The sequence below is a fragment of the Aythya marila genome (genome assembly GCF_965140915.1).
Source record: "Aythya marila genome assembly, chromosome: 1".
NCBI classification, from domain to species: Eukaryota; Metazoa; Chordata; class Aves; order Anseriformes; family Anatidae; genus Aythya; species Aythya marila.
This window is the reverse complement of record NC_139042.1, coordinates 136,794,617-136,816,254: the sequence shown is the minus strand read 5'-3', so window position 1 is coordinate 136,816,254 and position 21,638 is coordinate 136,794,617. Positions and strand designations below refer to the sequence as shown.

General features: G+C 39.7%; 1 protein-coding gene across 5 annotated transcripts in view; it reads left to right on the top strand.

Moving 5' to 3' along the window:
* The window catches only part of DUSP16 (dual specificity phosphatase 16), a 69,094-nt gene that overhangs the window by 4,570 nt on the left and 42,886 nt on the right, over positions 1–21,638 (top strand). For 2 of the 5 annotated variants that reach the window (XM_082776706.1, XM_082776704.1), the window contains exon 2: positions 9,715–9,836. The exons of 2 other annotated variants lie outside the window; for them this stretch is intronic. The gene's annotated coding sequence lies outside the window, so the exon portion shown is untranslated. Of the gene's footprint in view, positions 1–2,674; positions 2,791–9,714; positions 9,837–21,638 lie in introns of all 5 variants that reach the window. One more of the 5 variants, XM_082776705.1, reaches the window with a different exon arrangement.

Here is a 21,638-nt window from a genome sequence, read left to right as displayed (position 1 = left end):
TGTCAAAGCTAACTGAGAAGAAACTGGCTCTGGAGGCTGAAGAAACAAGGCTAGAAGCTGAGATGCCCCAGCTACTGCAGTATTGCTATCGGCCAAAGAATGCCATCAGACCAGGGGAGTTGATGTTCCAATTCTTTCCTTGCCTTATCTGACCCTTAGATTGGTATTAGCATGGCAGCTCCAAATCAGGCATCCCCATTATAGTTATTCTGGAACTTCCCATAACACTTGAAGGAGGCCAAAAATATGCATCAATGGTAAAGTTTGGTGTCTTCCTCTCAGGGTTTGTATAGCTTTAATTGGAGCAGTTCTTGGTTTGCTTATGGTTAGGGCCTGTTGGCAGCTGTCATAGTCTCTAGTGGAGATGATATTGACCACCAGTGAATTACTATTCCTCAGTGATGAAAGCAAATCTGCATCCTGGGTGCGTGTATGGAGGACGGGAGGAAAGATGGGCCTGAGTTCAAGGCCTTGTGTTTCCTTTTGCTGAGCTGTGTAGTCTGCTGCTGAGCCAAGACTGACCTACTCAGAACTGGCTCTGGGAAGACTGGCATCTTTCCATTTTGTGTCTGTATGAAATACTTCTGCAGATGAAAAAACAAAACTTAATAATTGGACAGGCTAGGAAAGAGGGGAAGGAGTGCTGCCTCAGTGACAGGCTGCAGGGAGGTGCAGTGACCCGCTCTGAGACAGACCTGCTCCTGTGCTGCAGCCTTGCTGCTCTGGCACAGTGCAAAGCCATAACACCTGTGCTGCGGGACTACGCAAATAGCACTGCTGAAACAAGGCCCTTCACTGAGATGAAGTCTGTTATCTCTGCTCTTTGTTTGCCACGATGTAGGCCATACCTAGCCAGTAGGAAGCTTCTCCTTGGCATATTCTTTGAGGTAATTTTGCCCTGTGTAGTACAAGTTCTCAGAAATTAGGATCAGTTCTTTGCACAGACCTCCTCAGATAAGTTTACAGTCACATTTTGTCTCAAGCTTCAGTTATAAACTTCTGTAAGACGTTCAGCAAATAAAGATGTACAAGTGAAGGTGTACAAAGATTCTTATTATTTGAGAATGAATGTAATCTTTTTCTTCTGTAAGATTTTTATACATGCTATTCAGAGTGATAGCCTGCTACATTAGTGTGATTTTTTTTTTCATAACTGTGTTGTGTTACAATTTTCTTCAGCAGAAATCTGTGATACAAGCTTTCTAATACTGGGACTAAAACAGGGTTTCCAATGCTGAGACTAAAACAGTGTCATCTGTTTTCACTAGGCTTCATGCGATTTTGCTTTGCTATATTAATCTATGAAATGAGCCTGTTGTACTAGATGACAGATCTGTGTTTTATGCAAATGTCTTTTTTTTTCTTTTATTTTTTTCTATTTTATATCCTTGCCTGCTTATGTTAATACTTTTACATAACTAAAGTCATTGTGGGATGCAAAAAGATGGATCTGAGTGTGTAATGTAGCAACATTGGAATGAGAACTTTACGGAGAGCATAAATCGAGGAGGACAGCAGAGACTAATTGTATGAAATTCCTTTTGTGCACATGTTCTTGAGTTTGAATAACTAGTATGTATTCAGCCTGTTGGATTAGAAGGCTTTGGCGCTGCATGTGTAGCATAGATGTTGCTCTCAAAATAGGAGAGCAATTCTCCCTCCCCTAACAGTATTCCAGATAAAATTGATGCATTACTGTGTTGTGCTCCTACTGAATTCCTAGTAAAGCATGTTTGAAGGCAGAATAATTCATAATGTTAGGGCTATAAACACTACACTTTTAATAACCCAAGTGTTTTTGCTTCTTGATTACTTATGTGAGTAAGAATCATTCACCCCAGACTTTAAAGACTCAAATGCCATGTCAGGACTTGGGTTTCTACCTGCAAGATCATGCTTGCAGAATGACTTTCTTGATAGTGCATATTTCACTAGCCATATGTAGTCCTTTGAGCATGGAAGCCATCCATCTTTGAAACACCAGTTTCCAAATACATCCAAGAAGTTTGAACTATACTTCAGAGGGCCTTTCTCAAGCATGCCATCTTACCACTGAAACAAACCCTAATTTCAAAGGTGGATAAGCATCAAGAACATATTCCCCTTAAGAATGGGCATGGAATTATTTTCCAGTCACTGTATTAATACTATCTGGTGTAAGTATAGCACCTACCATCCATATAATTCCCACAAGTATTTCGTTACAGGTGAGAACCTGCTTTGGTGTTGGGATTTCATAGTTTCTTTCTTTAAAAATGTTGCTTGTGTATCAGCGTTTTCTCTTGCTTTCCAGCTCTGCTGTCCCTGGCAGTTTCATGGGAGGCTATTTAAACTCCAGAAAACTGTGAGGGAAGAGAACTGGAGGGGGACATAGCAATCTGATAAGTTTCTCTTCTAACCCCATTGTACACAGAAGTACCCTTCTAAAAGAGAATTTAGGTTGAGGCTTCTTACTAGTAAAACAAGGGGAGCAAGCAGAGTAAACTTGGTCTCAAGAAAGATTCATAAAGCTTTGCCAGTTTTTGAGCAACAAAGAAAAATATTCCAGCAAAAAATAGAGCATTAATCTTAGTACATCAGACTAATGTATTATTGGGTTCAAATAAGTCTGAAGGTTCACGCTAGATTGAATGAATCCCAATTAGCAGATGACAAATGGTGTCTCCACTTTTAGTAGGGCTTCCTCTGCCTCTCACTGATGCCTGGGTGCAAGACAGGTATGCTCCAAATTGAGGACTGGCTGTGAAAGAGTATCTCTTGCCAGAGCCTGTTCAGAGTTCTGCGCTGACGGTGAGTCTCTTCTCATCACACTGGGACCGAGTGCGTTCTTCCCTTTTGTCCCAAGCTAATCCTGCACTACTTCTATCTCTTAAAACCTCTCAAATTCTATATGATGAGTACTCTGAGGTGTTACTGGAGAGATGTAAACAACGATGACTGGTCTCTAGGTTCACAGTTCCCTGTCTCACTCAGACATGGCAGCTGAAGGCAAACAGGCAAAGTCTTTATGAGGGCTGGTAAATTCTGTGTTCTTCTATATAGGGCATCCCCTGCCACCTCGTTTGTTTCTCTCTCTCTCTTTCTTGCATGTAACTTACTGTCTGAATATGTATGATTACATATATTTTTTCTGTTCTCTACTTGTCAGTGGAGTGGGGTCTCCTGTTCAGTGTAGCTGGTGAAAATCCACCACTTCTCATGGATGACACATTGTGAGCATGCTGTCAGCTTCCCAATCCTCCATGCTACTTGTTAGGTGATCCATGTTTGGATATCATCCAGTTGACACAGCCTGTTTCCTCGCAGTAGCTTACTGAGCGTGTTGGCTGTGATTTCCAGGTGGACCTATTTGAAGATGTCTGAAAAATCTGTTCATCCAGCCCAGACATGATTATGTGACTAGGCCATTTGTTGCCTATTTCCTCTCAGAGTACTGCTGAAAATTAACTCCTTCAAGCATAAAATAGATGAGAAAGAATAGTAATACGAGCAGCACATATGTCTCTGAGGCAGTAGTCAGGACAGCAAAAAAAGTGTTGAAATACTAACCCGCACCATTGCACATCTTGCCAAGATGTGCAAATTCTCTCTTCCCATGGAGAGACCCACCTTTTTCTGCCCGCCCTCCCCCCCACATTTATAGGCCTTGAATCTCTTTCTCTGACTGAGGTTTGTGTGACTTGCCAGCTCTCCTGCAGGTGTGACCTGTGCTGGAATGAGGAAGTGTGCAGTATCGTTTCCCCTTCTGCCTAATGTATGGTTAAACCTATAGAAAAATGTGGAGGAAGCTCAGGCATTCTGTTCCTCTGACAGTCTTCTACAAATACAAGCTATTAATGACCATTGCCTTTAATGGACAAAAACAGTACTGGCAATTCCTTTGTGCACTTTATTTAATGGCGTAAGGAGCAAGCACATTAGCTATTTTTATTCAAACAGCCAGACATAAGCCAGTATGGCAGAGCGACTATGAAATGTCTGCATAGCTACATGAGAATACATCTGCCCTTTAAAACTAAGTTGTTTTTTTTTTCTTTTGGTTATGGTATTTTGAGAGGGTTCAACCAATGATCTTTCTTTGGTCTGATCTTTCTTACTGAGCCATGCCATAGATTTTCAAGATTTTGCATTAAAATAGGCAGAACATTCCTTTCAGTACTGACTTTGTCAACTGTTTCAGTCGATGAGGATTTACTGCTGTAGGAGAGGTGGGTGGGTGGCAAAACAGGAGCCGGTTCAGGTTAAAGGTTCAGTTCTTGTCCTTTCAGGAAGCTTCTGGACTATCTGTTCATACGTGCTGCTGAGTGACAGGCGCACAAAAAGAGCTGAGTACAGGGACACTGTTAGCAAATGCTAATTTAAAGAGATGCAGTGTTTGGGGAATTTTAAAAAGCTGCCAGGTTCCTGCAATTTTTTAATTTATTTATTTCCCCCCTTTTCCTTGATGAGGCTATCTACTTTGGCAGTAAAATGTCTTTCACGGCTTGACAATCTAAAAAAAATTATTTTTCCATTGATAATTTGGGGGTGAGAGACTGAGGTAAGCAATTGTTTTTTTGGGGGTGGGTATGTGTGCAACGAATACTTATAACTGAGTATTGACATGTGTTATCTTCAGTTCAATTTCATACAGAAAAAAGTCAAACTTCGAGTCTATGGTAGATGTTAGAGGTCTGAGGGGAGGAGGGGAGGGAAGAGAGAACAAAACAAACAAACAAAAAAAACAACAAACAAACCAAAAAACACTTTAATGTTATGCTTTCCCTGACTTGGAACCTGTCTGATACTGCAGTAAATACCTTGTAGTCACATATTTTTACGTATCTTTACTTAACTAAATTATAAAGTGTGCTTACAAAAATCTTGTTATTATACCCACCAAAGTACGGCATTTCTATTGAGTGTTTAATGTTTGGTCCAGCTGTGGTATTACTTTTCAATACAGCCAAACATTATCCTTTGTCAGCTATTTATCACTTATTTACCTGTTTTTTCTGTTTATATTGGCAAAGCATGCAAGTGTAACTTCCTACTTCAGAGGTCTCTCCCTTTCAAATGTCAATTGTTACACATCAAAGCACAGCTGGAGGAGTCTACCTTTTGCTAGAAAAGAGTATTACTTTTTTTGGGGGGAGGTGGAGTTGGGACACTCATCAAATAGCTGCTTTGTGATATTAAGAAGGTAAAGTAATGAAACCAACCACATCTTTCAGCTTCACCACCAGTAGTAAAACAGGCTGACTTATGTTTAACTCAAAATACAGTACTATCTTACTATCTTCTAATACATGTGGACAGAGCTGTGACCCTTCTGCTTTTACTCAAAATGTTGTTAAGTTGCATTAGTGGGAAAAATACTCAGGCTTATCACTTTCTGCAGCTGAAGCTTCAAACAGCATGTCCAGTTCCAAAATCTCTGTGCTATCAGCATCAAATTCTGTCACTGTGGAAATAGTAGAGAAGGGAAACATACAAAAGGAACAGGGAATAATGGAAAAGAGGTATTGATCCTCTTTTATCGATCCTGTGGGAAAAGGGCACCCTATGCGCTAATAAGGAAAAAAAGGAAGAAAGTGGAGGCAACAGAGGTGACAACTATTAAAACAAACAAAAAAAGAAGTTCTGCATTGGTTGTACATGACGATGAGCCTTTTAAAGCACGGGAAACACACTTGTAATATGACAACAGGATAGGGTCATTCCGCTTTTGCTAGTAATACTGAGCTTGTACTAGCAGATAACAAAAGAGTTATTTTCTCTGTGTATGAGGAAAAAACATTTGATAAAAGTCTAAGGATAAATTTTAGGAAATATAGGGAAAAGGGTAGCTTCCAGTGAGGTCATGATAGTAAATATTATTTGTACATCTAGAAAATAATTTCTAAAAATTTAAACAATAATGAGTTGTGCATTTTGCCTTCCTGAGTCTGTGTTTTGGTTTATAATTAGTGTCACTGCAGATACATGTTCCAATCTATATATGCTGGTTTAGAATGCGTGGTGGCTGCTGGGAGAGTAATATTGCATGGGTTTGTGTATTTCGTCTTTATCAGTAGGCATTTGTCAATATTTAAGAAAGAGTTGGTTTCAAAATGTTGCCCTACAGACCACATTTTCATGCTGGAAACTTGTAAGGTTCAGAGTCATGGGCCTCAAATAGCAAGCTTCCAAATTCATGTAAAGACGTGTTTTTCAGTGCAACTGAGATGGGGAAAATGACCTGTCTATGCATTTCTGTTGTGAAACAGATTTCCGTTTCACAAAAAAAAATAAATTAAAAATAATAAAAATTATGCTGTCAGTGAATTATTGTTGGATTTTGTGTTGTTTTATTTTTAATCAGGTATGTATGTAGTTACTCTAGATGGAGAATAAGCTTTTAATAAAAGAAAAAAAGGTTGGCAAATCTTGTGTTCACTATGAGGATATGTCCAGCTCAAGAAGCTGATGTCTTCTAACTATGCTATAGGTACAAATGTACAAGCTTCCCCAGGCTCCTGTGATTTGTCTTCTAACATTTTCGGGTTCTGTTACATGCTTCCATTGGTGTGAATGCTTTGCAAGGACAACTAGTCAGTGCCACAAGGAGCTTTAATCTGAATACCCAAAGCAGAAGAACAGGAGTGTAAAGGCTGTTGACAGAGTGTCCTGCTGCAGCAGTGCTGGTAGAAAAGGTTCCCGAGTCCAGCTGCTTGTCACAGCCCCTCTGCCACTAGTTGCTGCCCTGAGCCTGCTGCTGGCGTAGTTCTGTGACTGTTCATACTTCATTTGAGATGAAGTCAGAGGATGGTCTTTTAAGTAGACCATTTTGCTGTATAAGCTAGCCTTGTCAGGTTTTGCTTGAAGCAGACCACAAATCTGTTGTGCTGTTTTACAGGCCCTCGATGGTCATTCACTTCTATGACAGACCTTAAATTACATGCCGTTTGGATACACAAGTCTTAGAAGTAAAATACTCTGTGGACTGTTCTCTCCTTTTCTCTGGACTCTTCCCAACTCCCTATTCCTCTTGTTGACCAAAAGAAGTAGGTTCAGTAGCAAAAAAGGTGAAAAGAAAGAAAATTAGTGTGGATCCACTGAAACTAGTGGAGCTAGGGCTACTCCAGCTAGGGCAGTGCAGCATGTGTTTCTGTAGCAGGTAACAGCAGAGTTCTGTCAGTAAGGCGAATTGGCTTGGTGCTTTACTCTGCTCCAGCCAAAGAATTTCTTCTTGCTTCAGAGACCCATCTCTTGGTCTTTTTTGCAGGCACTTGGCGTACAAGCCAGGTGGGGGTATCCTTGGAGTTGCTGTATCCCACAGTGCAGGTATGCCCATTGTGTCTTGTGGCAGTCTGAAGAGGATTATGGAAACTCAAAGGAATTCCTTTCCAAGCATGTCTTTCTGCTGGGGCAGCCAGAAGTGTATTTGTGAGATGGATTTGTCTACTGGAAACTACAGCAGAAACCATCGTTTTAATGTAAAATCCTAACAGTGAGCGTTCATTTGCCACTGTGCATGCAGGTTGGCTTGGCTGGGCTGCTGGCATCTCACAGAGCCCTGTACTCCAGTGGAAGCTCCTCTTGTCTGTGACCTGGCAAATTCGGTGTTTGAGTTCTGTGAGGAAGCTCTTCCTTTAAAAACGGCAGGATGTATATGCATGCATGTTTGCTTTCTATACAAACACACATGCATATATGAGTCCATACACGTACAAACTGTGTGTCTGTCTATACAGACATGTACACAGATATATAATGGACATACACACTCTGTCCAGAGCAGTGTATGTTTTATAAAGCTTTCATTCAAAATGATTTTTTGATGTTTTATATAAAAGGACAAGCAATTAATTAGCAAGGGGAGAAAAACAGCCTTGCAGATAGGTCTTCTTGGACTGGTCATGTATAACGGAGCGAGAAGATCCAGATACGTGGTTGTCATGAAACACTGAGTACGTGGCTTCAGTGGTTGTAGCTATCTGAAGAAGGCAGACAAATTTTGCACATTCAGTAGCTTTTAGTGTATTTAATTGAATAGGCATAGGCATGTGATTTCTGATCATTAATTGGGCTTAAGAAGGAAATTAAATGAAAGCCTAATCCCTTTCTACTGAAAACATGAAAGCATTTCTTTTATATCATACATATTCAGTAAAATAAAAAAATCTCTTTACTACTATTGAATGGATGGCTAATAATGCCTATTTTTGTTTTTACCCTGTCTAATTTTTTAATTTTTTTATTGTTCTTATATTAATTTAAATGGTACTGGTGTCTTTGGAGTTGTCATATGGAATTCTAATTTTCCTTACTTGTTAATTGTACACCACTCCTCTCCAGGTGGTGTTTCTGTCTTCTTTTTAATCATAACACTATAATTTTATTTTATTTTATTTTATTTTTTTGAGTGCTCTTTGTATTTACTTTAAGTAAGAGTGTGGTGATAACAGGATCATCATTATGGGGTCATGTCAAGATTGAAAAGGTTCTGCTGCCCAGAGCTCCTGTCAATGCATGGCTGCTTGCATTTCCATTTTGCAGGGGTAAGCATGTGCTTGGCATCAGGCATCTGCATGGAAAGAGATGGTGCTGCAACAGATCACATGTAGGGCAGACTGGAACCCACAACATGCTGGTGACTTTTGTCCATCAGGGAAGTGACTTTTTTTTTTCCCCTCTGACCATGTAGACAGTTTTGCATGCAGCAAATTTACGTGGGTTTGTACAAACAAGCCAACTGAAATAGCCTTCCATTAACCTAGCTCTGCTGTTTAGCCAGGTCCACAGCTCTAGAATTAATTTACAAAGTGGTTAATTTCCTATAACTTTGTCCAGTATTGTTTCTGTCAACACAGACTTCAATTTGCCTTTTTTTTTTTTTTTTTAATCTTTACGGATCCCCTGAGTTTCTTCCATCTTCTCATTGGTGGGGAATGGGTGTGCATGTGTATAGTTGTATTATATTTTTCTTATAATTCCGAATCTCTAGAACTTTTTCCTATAGACAACTATAAAATGGACTTTCTAGTAAGTCTACATAAGGTTCTTTTAAGCAATTGAGTTGATATGCTCCAAGCTGCATGGGTAAATTTAATGGTGGGTTTGAGTGGGGTATAGAAATGTGTCCTCCCCCATTTCCTGCTTATGTTCAATTACACCTATCATCAGGTTTTCCAAATGTTTTGTGTGGCTACTTTTAAACCAGTTTTCCTAGTACTGAAGTTCCCTGTTTTTTGTTTTTTTTTTTTGTTTGTTTGTTTGTTTTTTTAAATTTAATATCACTTATAGCATGTTTTTACAAATACTTCGTACCTCTCCTGAAATAGCTCACTTTAATGAGAATTACATATTTCTGTTATCTGCTTGGCCATTACATTCTTTAATTCCCTCATAAATCGTGGGGACATGGTGACTTATTGTTGATTAATCATTTTTTTAATTCTCTCATTAGACTTGCCAGTCCTGACAGTAGATCAGCCTAGTCTATCTCAAATTTATCTTCTGCAAGCATCCTGTGTGGGAGAGACTCTTGCAAAGAAATCTGTTTTTCCCTTTTCAGTTATTATTATCTTGTGTTAGTATTAAATTTAATTGCAACCTTCAATTTTTGCACACTAGCTCTTATGATTTTTATTATTATTTTTATATGTTTTCCAATCTGATACTCTTTGCTCTCCAAAGGCATTTTTTTTCCTGTCTGCTGTCACTTACTCTGCTTTCTGTTTCTTTACCCAGGCTTGGATTCACATTTTTCTGGGATATACTCATTTGGCCTGTGTAACCTCACGAAAATGTTACCATTTAAGCATAATGACTCTTTTCTTCCCTGGCTTCCTGTTCCCTTTCCTTGTGAAGTGGTATGTATACCTTCTGTAACTTTTAGACTCAGATGGGAGCTAAACATGCAGTTTTTAATTTCCTCTCTTTTCCTGAATTGAGGATCTTGTGGACTGGCAGTGTTTTAATCCCCATTTCTGAAACTGAACAGCATGGTACTAGTTTTGACCGGATTCCTTCCATGAGTGTGGTGAACTCGGTTATATTATGGCCACTGCTGTTTAGTGGTGAGCTAACACAAGTGATAAATTGGCTTTCTGACAGTACTAAAATCACTGCAGGGAAGAGCAGAGGGAAAGCTTATTTCCAGGTAAAGAAAAAACAAGGTACCAAAGGTGTCCCTTGCCGTGTCCTGTCATGGTTTAAAGACTAAATTGAAATGTGGATTCTCTTTTGTCAAATCCAATTCCTCATGCATTTGGCGTGGTATTTCCCTTACTTCCATCTCTTAAACTGAATTGACTGGACTCTTCCCTCTTTTCCATAGTAACTGTGTGATTCCTGTTTGTTTTGTGAGAATTTCAAAAATTCTGATACTTTCCTGGATTAAAGGAACCAAATTCTTAATGATTTCTTCCTCCTTCCTTTTGTTCCTCCCCTCCCGACAGCCACATACAGGCTTCTTGAAGTTGTTTTTTTTTCTTGTCGTAGGAAAAGTTTCTTCCTCCTCATTCTTAATGGCATTCTTTATGGTTCCTCATATATAGAGTGCTTCAGCTGACCTCAAACATTTTGTAATGCCAGTGCCATTTTACCAGCTAAGCGAATAAAATAGTAATAGCATGCTTCCCACTTCTGTGTCAGCTGTCTTCCCTTCATCTGGGGCACGTAAGTCTCTAAATTCCTTCCTGATAGGTTTCCATTTTGAAAATACACTCTGTCTGGAATGATGTGGCATGTCTGCCAGCATAAAATTGGTATGAAACACTAAGCACAGGGAACTTGTTATCAAAATACTTTTTTTTTTTTTTTTTTTTAAGGTCACTGTTGTGAAAAGGAATGATTAAGAAGTGTTACTCCAGAAGTAGAGAAAAAGCATTAGTGATTGCATCTTTCCTCTACAAAAAAAATCAGTGCTGTTCTGAGACCCAGTTACTCAAAAACAAGTTGTAATGAAAATATACTAAAATCCTAGGCTTTAGCTTGGGTATATCAAATACTTGGTAGGACTCCAAAGTGGTAAATAACTCAGTTATTTTCTTTATGGAGTACTAATCTTGTTTGCTTTGGCATCTAAATTCTAAGTCACAGCTTATTTTTACTTAATATACACTTTCTTTTAGAGTATCCCTTCTATGCAGTAATGGAGATATTTATTGCAGAATCCAGGAGGCCAGTCACAGACCAAGGATTCTGCTCTGTTTGGCCCCAGAGGCAGGAAAAAATGGTGTTCACCTGGGCAGTTCTGGTCAATGTAACAAGCACCAGTCATACTACTGCTGCCACAGTCCTCATTATGACAAAGTAGTGGTTTTGAGGCCGTATTTTGAAGGAGTGTGAGATAGGTGGGTCCTCATGTTGTCTTGTACAGCCCAAGAAGAAAATAAAGATGTGTTCATCTGGTCAAAGGAGCTGGTTTGGAGAGTTACATTTGCTGTAGGGTTCTGAGTAGGTGTGAATGGTATAGTCAAAGCCAAAGGAGATGCCACTGTGCTACTAGTCTATGCTAGCATCATATGCCTGTGCAAGCGTTTTTCATCCATTTATGTTATTAAAATTCTCCTAATGCTCACCGAAAAAAATAGTCTGGATGTATTGCTAGCTTTGATGTAGAAGTCTGAGGAGAAATCTGTCGTAAAGATGAAGTAAGTTGATGGCAAAGGGGAGCCTCTCAGCTGTAGCTGGATTTTTGAGTTCTATCAGGAGGGTACTCTTCAATAACTTTTGTTAACAGCAAGAATTTATTTTTGTTGACGGCTGCCAACAATTAGCATGCACAAGATGACATCTTCAAAGTAAGTCTTAAACAAACAAAACCACCATTCTTCTGTAACTTCTGATGTTAATTCCTGTCTTTCTACTTTTTCCCTTGAGACTGTTACAAGCTGTGGCCATTTCCTTAATGTATGATTAGGTTTGGTGTGTAGGTTTAAACAGATCTAGATTTTGAGACAGCAGTCTAAGATGTGATGGGCTTTACTTTGAGGTGTCAAAATAATGGGATTACACATGGTGGTTCCTGACAGTCCCCAAGACATAGTTCATGTAAACTTTTTTTCTGCTCCAGCAAGACAAATTCCTTTGGTTAGTGTTGCTTCTGTATTTTTAATGAATTTACTGAAATACGGTATGTGTGTATTAAACAGCAGTTAGGTTTCAGAGCTTTCAAGTTTTTTTTGTTTGTTTGTTTGTTTAATTTTTATTTTTTTTAGGAAAACCAGAGCTGCAACAAAATTAAAAAGTTTTCTGTTACAATATTCAGACCTGTCATTGCCTTTGAAAGTCCCATTAGTTGCTACCATGTAATAGTAACCCTTAACTGAGTCCTTTGTGTAGGATTCATTTGTCTCTTAGTGTGGCTATCAACCTCAAAGGATTTAGCTGTGTTTATAGTTTTGTAAGGGACTAAGTAACCTACCTCTGGATTCAAAAACAAAACCAAAATTGATTGATTGATGATACAAACAAGGTAACAAAATGACCAGAACTTCAGGAGGCTTAACCTCTTGTTCTTTATGGCTTAGTTGAAACCTGTGAAGCATAAAAGGTGGCTTGGAGTTTCTCTCCTCCATCATAATTATTCAACTTCCAGGTTTTCTTCTTTGTTGTGAGACAATTGGAAGATGTCTATCTATGTAAACCTGATAGAAGCATTCCCCTCAGGCTCTTTGCATGGTGCTGCTCTCTTTCTAAAGCTCTCAGTGCTTCTGCTTGAGTAGCACTACACACCATTCCTGCTTGGGTCACCAGTAGTCTGCAGCTGGATTTTGCAAGTTGGTCTGTGTCAGAAACTATTGATAATCTAATTCCAGGGTTCAGACATAGAACTTGCTCTTTAGAGAAGCTTTCTCATGGATAAATCTGAATGCATTTAAATGTCTGAGAAGAGGAAGGGGTGGGAGGGAATACCATGTAAAATTGCCTGTAGCCTTGCTGGATAGATAAACAGCTTGTGGCAGGCCCCAGGAGGATTTGATCATGCCTTAAGAAGGTACCCATAGTTAGATTTTTAGTTAATCTGTCCCTTTGTGATCATTTACCCCTAAAAAGAAATGTAAATGGATTTTAAGCTTAGTATTGGTTATTCACCAAAAAAGTTTTGGATATGGCTATGGCTTTGTCAAAATAGCAATGTGCTAAAAGGTGCTTACCTAGACTGGTGGTAGTGGTCTGTCTGGGAGGCAATGCTTTAAGCCATGGCTGTTATATATAGTAGTGGGTTCAAAATGCAGTGAAGAAGAGGGTGGTTCTGTTGCATGTGATGACATGATAGGATTCTGTGGTGATGACAGCACGAGTTTTTTATTCAGATGTTCTTCCTGAAGCTTGTGAGCTTTGTCTACTCACTCCTTTTGGAAGAAAGTCCTTATGTGCCTGTGAGTAGCTAATGCAGAAAAGGATCGTGCTTTTCTGTGGTTACAAGCTCAAGTGCTGGTAGTAACGGCGCTGCCCACTTGTAGGCAGGAAGACAACCAGAAGTTCTAGGTATAGCTATACCTCTTATGCTGCTGGATGGAGTGGGGCAGTTTCTTTTTTGCACTTGTGAGGGGCTGAAGTCCAGCAAGAGAAATCTTGTCCCCTTCTGTTTTCCTGGATCCAGTGTACTTGAAGCTCTCACTAAGCTTCCTAAGAATACTTTTGTTAATTGTAATTGTCTGTGTAGTATAGTTTGACAAGATTAACAAAGCATGGAGAGCACTTCCTACTGTTAGCTTTAACGTTTTTCTTTTAATGACAAAGTTCCTTGGATTTGGCACAGTCTGTCAGCTGCAGCCTTCTGAAGTACAAATAGTGATGACATGGCATGCAGCGCAGCACTGGTAAGAGGATATTTGGGCCAAGGACTCATAGCCTAGCTCTTACCTTTTTGCATAAGATTTTCTTTAATGGGAATGTGGAGCAGATGGGATCTTGGTTAAATAATTACTCCCTGATGGAGTGAGTACCGCCCCAAGGAACGCAGTGATGTAACCTGTGTCCCTGCTGTGCTGTATAGAAATGAGGAAGGTGCATGCAGGGCTTGCACAAGCAGTCTTCATGCTGTCACTTTCTAATTCCAGGGCACTCAACTCTGCAAACTCTCTGGAAGGAGTTCTTAATCTGAGGTTTTACATAATTTGTACCAGTAGAGCAGTAATCCTCTATGGGGACAGGTCCTCCTTTCCCATGCAAGTAGTGAGCTTGGCATGGTTAAAGCCAAAGTTACATCAACTCTTGGGGACAACTGTAAGTTTTGTGGTTTAACATCTAGTAGTCAGGTTCGTCTTTTGGGGGAAATAGTGTCCTTCTCTTCTCTTTCAGTCTAGCATATTCTAGCATATTCTCACTCAACTCTGAATACAGACCACCCCTGCTGTCTGCAGCAACTTCTGTGTGCTGGTGGTAAGATTATTCTCCATTCCTTATTCCTATTCTGCATGTTTGAGCAGAAAGAATATCACAAGCTTAAGAGATCATCTGCTTTCATTGGTGTTTGGTACTGAGATTGCATACAGCAGCAATTGCAGAACAAATCGTTCTTGATATGGCAGTGCAGCTTGAGATGCTCTGCCTAGTCCATCTGCCCTACACTGGGGAGTGCTGTGGAGACAGTGGTTGGCTCAGGTTTGGAAAGCTCTGTAGCTGTGTCATGGGGTAAGCCTGTGCAAATAGACTCTCCTTTCTATGAAGGCTAGCTTGAACACTAAGTTGCTGGTTTTGTTCAGAGCTAGCTCAGGAGTCTTGGATTTAGACATCTCTTCTATGCATGACAGATTATATGTCCTTGCACTGAAGCATCTTGCCCAATGCATGTAGAATATCGGGAGAATTTAGCTGCCAAACACGTTTAAAAACAATAATACCTGCATCTTTTGGCTTTTTGACCAAAATTCAGGCATATGGCCATAAGCATACCAAAAGGCATATCATTGATGACTAGGCTCCTTGCAAAACCTGAAGGCTGTTCTCAAGAAGATATATGTAGTTATGCTTTCAATGAAGTGCCAGAAAACTGGGCAAAACTATGCTTGAAAGCTGGTGGTGAGAACATGATTAAGAAGAATGTTTTAGTCCTGGTTAAGCATTGTAGCTACAGGAAGACCAGATGCATTTTCTTTCAGATCTGTCAGAGGATTTTTGTTTGTTTGTTTGTTTCTCTTTTGCCTGTTGCATGGATGATTTGATTTCAGAAGTGTGTGCCTAACCATCTAGCTTGAGCCTTGTGTGGTGGCTGCAGAGGAAGAAGCTTGAAGGGGGGACGGGAGGAGTGCTTCTCCTTCCTTTCTTTCCTGAGAAAGAAAGCAAGCAGTGACCTCTGGCTTTGTGGTTGTTTTAAACTCTTTTCCTGCACATTTTGACCTGTGCTATAATAATATCAGTGATTTAAAATGGAGGTGATTTTTTTTTTTCCTGGAAGAGATTTCTCACCTAAGTCTGCATATCTGAAACAATTTTGGCATTCATTAGTAGGAATTAATACCATTGTAGGTGGCAAGCTATCTAGCTAATGTTTATTCACAGTCCAAATAGAATGAAAAAACAAACAAAAGCAGGCAACAAACACATGAACTCTACCTATTGCTGTCATAACTATACAAGAGCAATTGTGTCTAATCTCACCTATCATCGTTGTCACAGGTATCTTTACATCAAATCTTAGAAGTGAAGGAAAAGAAATTTGGTTTTATTTGTAGGTTGAAATGGTCAGAGCTTTTTAGGTAACCTTGAAAACCCATTTTTAAGGAAACCATCTTCTTTCATGTGAGCGTCTCTGTGTTGAGGTGTGTGTGCTGGTTTTGTTTTGTTTCCAAAATGCAAACTTTTTTTCGGACAGGGGCTGTAAGCGTTTTGTACGGAGAGTGAATTTTGTTGTTGTTTAAATGGATTGGTTTGGGGAAGATGGGTTTGCATTCCTAAAACTTTGCCCTGCTTGAAGTTTGAAATTAGAACTGTGAATGTAAAGGTAAATCCAGGTCAAGTTTTGTTAATGATAAACTATTGGATTAACTCAGAGAAAAGTTTGTTTAGGAGGGGGACTGAGATAATATGGTTAGACCCTGTATAGTAGAGGGGCAGGTAATTTATCAAATAGCAAAGGATTAGTAAGAGTCAAGATGTGCGAAATGCTTTCTATGTATCTGGTAATTTTTTGATGACTCCATGATTTTCTTGTTTTGGTGTTAATTCCATGGATTCAGAGTCAGGGTGGTAGTGTTCTTTCTTTGACGATCTTTTCAGTTTCTTTTTGTCTTTTATCGCATATTTTCAGTGATGTTGCTTCAGCCAGAATGTTTCCATAAGGAATGTGATTCATTGGGTAATTTATGACATACTTCGGGATGTGCTTTGGACTTCTTGTTTTCCTGTTTGGGAAGAGGGACAGGCTGGATGAGGAGATGTTTTGGCAGTCTAGGCTTCTGTTCCTGTGTCACAACTTGGTTCAGTTTCGCGTCTGTGTGTGTGAGAGGAAGGACTTGTGCATTCTGGAGTTTGTTCCCTCCCTCTCCTCTCTCTCCATATTAACTGGTCTCAGAAAAGATGTTCTCTCTCCTTGTGAGACCTGCCTTTCCTGTATCCTTGGGCAGTTGCAGATACAACAGCAATAGCAGGGATCAGCTGGATGCAGCATGTGAACCAAGTCCAGGCGTTTTCTTTCATAGAATAACTGGAATTTAATGTGATGCTGGCAATGACCATAAGATAATGCGCCTTTTCCTGATTGAGTAGGATAATTTCCTAAACATGTTAAAGGAGTTCTTATGACAGCATTGTTCCATGAAAACCTGTGTAGTATAGGTTTGAACATCCTGACATTATAATTTATTTAATTTTAGTTTGTTTGGATGTTTGTTTGGTTTTAAATCTCTATGTTGGGAAACGCAGCATCATGAAGAAGAGTGGGAGAGTCTGGGCTAATACTATGTCTCTGATGGTGTAGCCCCAAGAGAAATTCAACTCTTACTTTTGCTTCGGCTGAGTGTTTGCAAGGGATAGTTCCTGTGATTGGCTGCTGTAGTGGGAAACAAGTAGATTAGCTGCAGTTAGGATGTATGTAAAGCATAGATAATTACTGATGGCTATAAAATGAGTGAAACTGTGGGAATTATAATGAGCTGATAATGAGCTTGCAGGTGATGATTTTCAAATGGACATCATTTATTTTTATTTTTATTTTTAACCTACAGTGGTATTTTCAGTGGCTTTCACCTACTTCCACCTAAGGATTTTTTGTGCCTTCTAGTTAGAAAGGAACTACACAAGAGTCTGATCAAGCCCTTCGGAGAGGATGGTGGGGTGAGGTAGAGTGGCACCTCAGAGTGGTAACCCTAACCCTAACCCTGCCCCATTGGACCTCCCAGGTGAGAATTCTTCTCCAGCAGCTGCAGGTCTGTCCACCCACCATGTGTCTCCCCTTGGCTGTGCTGCCTGCTGTGGCACCCTCCCATCCAGAGGAGAGGGATGGAAGGGGCTAACAGCTGCTTTTAAAACGTCTCCTTTATCTTTTTCAGGTTAATTTTGCCATTCAATCAAAATAAGTAGCAATGCTGGTTTGAACAGCTGCTTGACTTGGGTTTAGTTAAAGATGTTTGCAAAAGGTTAATGCTGGGTCCTAGGCTTATTTGAAGTTTTGTAGCTGGATAAACTTAAAATATTCCTGTGCCTTGTAAGCTATCTTCTTTGTTAACATGCTTAAAAACTCTGTGGCAAGTTTTGTGTCAGAAATAATAATGAAAATAAAAATTCTTCTAACATTCAAAGTTGTACAGACAGATTAGATTCTCTGTGTGAGTGTGCTTGTTTTTTTGAGGATGGTTTCATAGGAAGCATTTCTGTAGTAAGCCCTAATTCAGTGGGATGCCTTGCATCCTCAAGAGTTAATCAAATTTAGGTAGAATACAGGGACATTTAAAGCTTCTTTAGGTCGAGTAAGGATGGAGAAAGATAGGTTGAATTAGTTCAAAGCACCTGTTTTCCAGACCTTTTAACAAGCAGTTCTGTTTTGGATGTTCACCTCACCTAATAAAGGTGAGGTCTAGAATGGTAGCCTGGATATGCATACATGTTCTTAAGCTTCAGTAATTTTTTTTAATATATACATTTTTTTTAAGAAAAACAACCCCCCACGCAAAACAAAACTGTGCAGTATTTGACGGGAAGCCAGTGTTACTCCCTTGAAACTGGAGTGGCATGCCTGAGTCAGTGAAGTATGAGCTCAGAATCTGGCAGAAGCCTTTTGCACAAAGGAAGGCTGAAAGAGTCTCTCAGGAAGCCTGTATACTGCTAAATGTGGCATGTTTGAACATGAGACTGACATCATTGTGAGTTCATAGTAGTGAAAGAACAAAGTATCAGCCACAAATTAGACTGACCTAATTTTTAAGTCACTTCTAAAAGCTTAATAGCACAGTATGTTGCTTGTTCGGGCTGTTTATTTCTATCCCGACCTCTTCCTACTTAATTAAACTACAAGTTAACCCTCTGAAATGTTGAAGGAGTTGTTCAGGAAGGTGTGTGTATTTGAGGGGTGCTGCAGACTTCCTTCCTTGGCTGTTTTTCCACCCTGACCTAAACCTTTAAATAAAGGAAGTGATTAAGGACCACCCATCGTACACCTTTATCCTTCAGGATCAGTTTCCTGGAGGTAAAAAATTAGGATTGCATACCAAACCCTAACTTACGCATATGGGCTGCTCACATACATGCAAGTTTCTTTGTGTAACTGGAAGTCTGTCTGAAAGTTGTCAGACCACTTGCCAACAGTATCAATGGGAATATATTTATAATTAGTAAGTTGTTATAAAACTGAGCAATATTTTTTATTGATGAAGCCATGATCATTAAAAAATAAAGGGATGTGACATTTCTTCCCAGTGTTCATTAGGCTCCACATGCACTGAAATTTATCCATCTTGTTGATATATTACTTCAGTTATTGCAGAAGTATATTGAGCCCTCCTAGCTTGGGATTACTTTGGCAAAAGTCAGTTCCTTTCTGGTTATTATTGAAAGGACTGTGTAAAAACAGAGCACCTCTAGAAATTGTGAAGAAATATAAAATCTTGTTTGTAGGTTTTTACAAAACTGTACATAGATGTAAGCCTACTTCAAGCAGTATAATACATGTAGATTAGTAACTTAAGTGACTAGTTTTTGTTTCTCTGCTTTTCAAAATCCTTTCAGAATCCAAGCAAGGTTGCTACAAAACATTTCTTTCTGACACTAGTCTTTCACAAAGACCTGTATCAGATGATAACAGTGGAATTTACTCCCACTGTTTGGTACTGAAAGTTTCTGTTTTTCAAAAATTTAAAATCCCTGTTCCCTTTTAATTCTTGCAACCTGAATATAATGGTGATCACATTTTGTCAGATATTCCTAAGGGGGATTACTATGCTTTGTGGTTGTGTCACTCTTCTTCCTCTATTGAAATGGCAGTGTTTTTAATGATGTAAGAGGCAGAGCTGGGGAATGTAAGTCACCCTCCGCTTTCTCCTTCTGCTGAAAGGAAGGTTCTATATGATTTCTTTTTTCAGTCATGTAGTTACCACAGGAGAAGTGTGGCTTTGGCACCACTGCAGGTGCTGTACGACATGACTCAAATATCAAGAAACGCTTAGGATCCTTTGGCAAAGAGGTGCCAGAGCACAGTGTGTGCAGCATGGCTCAGTGAGCTGCTGTGACTTATGTGCTTGTTCCTGAGCTGAGGCCATGCTGTTATCATCTCATCAATTAAGAGAAAATTTGAAAACAGTTGTAATAAGCAGGCCAGAACAATTACCTTTGTGGGTAGAAATTATGCAGGGATGCAACACGCAAAATGCAGCACTCATGTGAACTCTCGGGAGCATTATACCGCGGCGCTCAGGTTGGTCCCGCCTCCTCTGGATCTCAGAGTTTATGTATTTTCTGGGCCTCAGCTGCAGGTTGGTGGTTACTCTGTCAGAGCCCTCACCCCTCAGCATGGGATGCCTCCTTGCAGGGCTGCTGCCACTGCCAGGTGTCTGGGGAGGCCTCACAGCTTGTCCCGCTAGGCCGTGATCGCTGGGAGCTGGCGCCACACGCCGTGTGCATCTTCTTTTCCTTCTCCACCCCCACCTCCAGGTGGGCAGGCTGGTCCATGTTTGTGGGCTGTTTTCGGCCAGCCATTCTGTTTCCTTGCCATGTCAGTGTCATTCGTGGAGAAACCCTTAAGCTTAACTGCTTTGCTGAGTAGTACTGAGCTTACGTACATGTTTAGGTGTTTATTGGGCCCAGCATCCCTTCTGATATCTTCAAAGCCATGAAAGTGTAACTGCTGTGGCACATCCCAAAGGATGCTTCTCTGTGTTTTTATCTCTGTGTAGCACACACTGTGTAAAATAGTCATTTAGCTTTGAGCTTGCAGAGGTTCTTTGGCATGACTTCGAAAAAAGATGTCATTAACATTTGCTAGGTGGGCTTTGTAAACTTCTAGATGCCTCTCTTTACAGCTGAGAGGACATGTGAGCAGTGTGGTACAGCACTGTATTTTCAGGCACAAGCAGGAAGAGACAAAGTATTAATGTTGACAGTTTAAAAATAAATAAATAAATAAATAAATAAATTCCTTCCAAACTTTCTCATGCCCTGATGTGAACGGGTTGAATGTTCATGTTGCCTTCCGGGAGAACTGGTGTCATTTCCTCAAACGGCTGAAAGACTATTGCATTTTAACCCACAGCTTACCGTAAAAGTAGTTTACAGATCTGTTCTTAAAGGAGATTGACTCACTGTGATATTTAGTCATTCGGTTTTAGAAGAGCATCATTAAAGAGTCTGTTGTAAGAAATTCACCCCTGCCTTGCCTAGAAGCTATTCTGATTTGTTTCCCTATTAAGATAGCATCATTATCCCCTGCCTTTAATCCATCCTAGTGCTTGTGTGAAGCCTTTGGATCCATCTTCTGTTTTCATCATACAGTGACCACAAAGCAGGTTAGGGTTGCATATTTTATTTTATTTTATTTTATTTTATTTTATTTTATTTTATTTTATTTTATTTTATTTTATTTTATTTTATTTTATTTTATTTTATTTTATTTTATTTTTTATTTTTGGCTCCTTTATTTACAGGCCCACATAACTTGATCAACTCTGTTGGAATGTCTTCCCCTTCATGGCTCTCACTAGACAAAAGGCTAACTCAAAGGCTATCCATTATCTGAAGGCTCCAAGGTCCTATCTTGTCTTCTCTTTCAGGAAGACCTTTTAAAGAAATAGCATGAACTATTAGGACTGCTGGGTTTGATGGTTATTTAGCACTACTCTTCAGAGCACTCATCCTCATTTTAGTCTGTTTCTTAGCAAGAAGGTGACCACATAAAGTACAAAGTCACTATTTGCATTGGTCTGCGTAGCTGCAGAGAACGCAGCCAGTGATTCAGGGCGTGCAGGCGGTGTACTAGTTGGAAGCCTTGGTGTCACAAAAGCGGCTGCTGTAAACAACTCTTGTTCTACAAAGAGTAAGGATGCATGGGGATTTCAACAGGCTGAAGAGGTATAAAGTAGTTTAACCCTTTGAGGTGTTGAGTTTATGTGTCTTTAAATTGAATGCTAAAATCCAATTGCTGTTAGAGACTGGCAGGTGTGAAATTTGCCAGTTGTCACAGCTAAGTGATGGATCCTATGTACAGGAGCCAACTAGCACTTGTGATGTGTATTGTA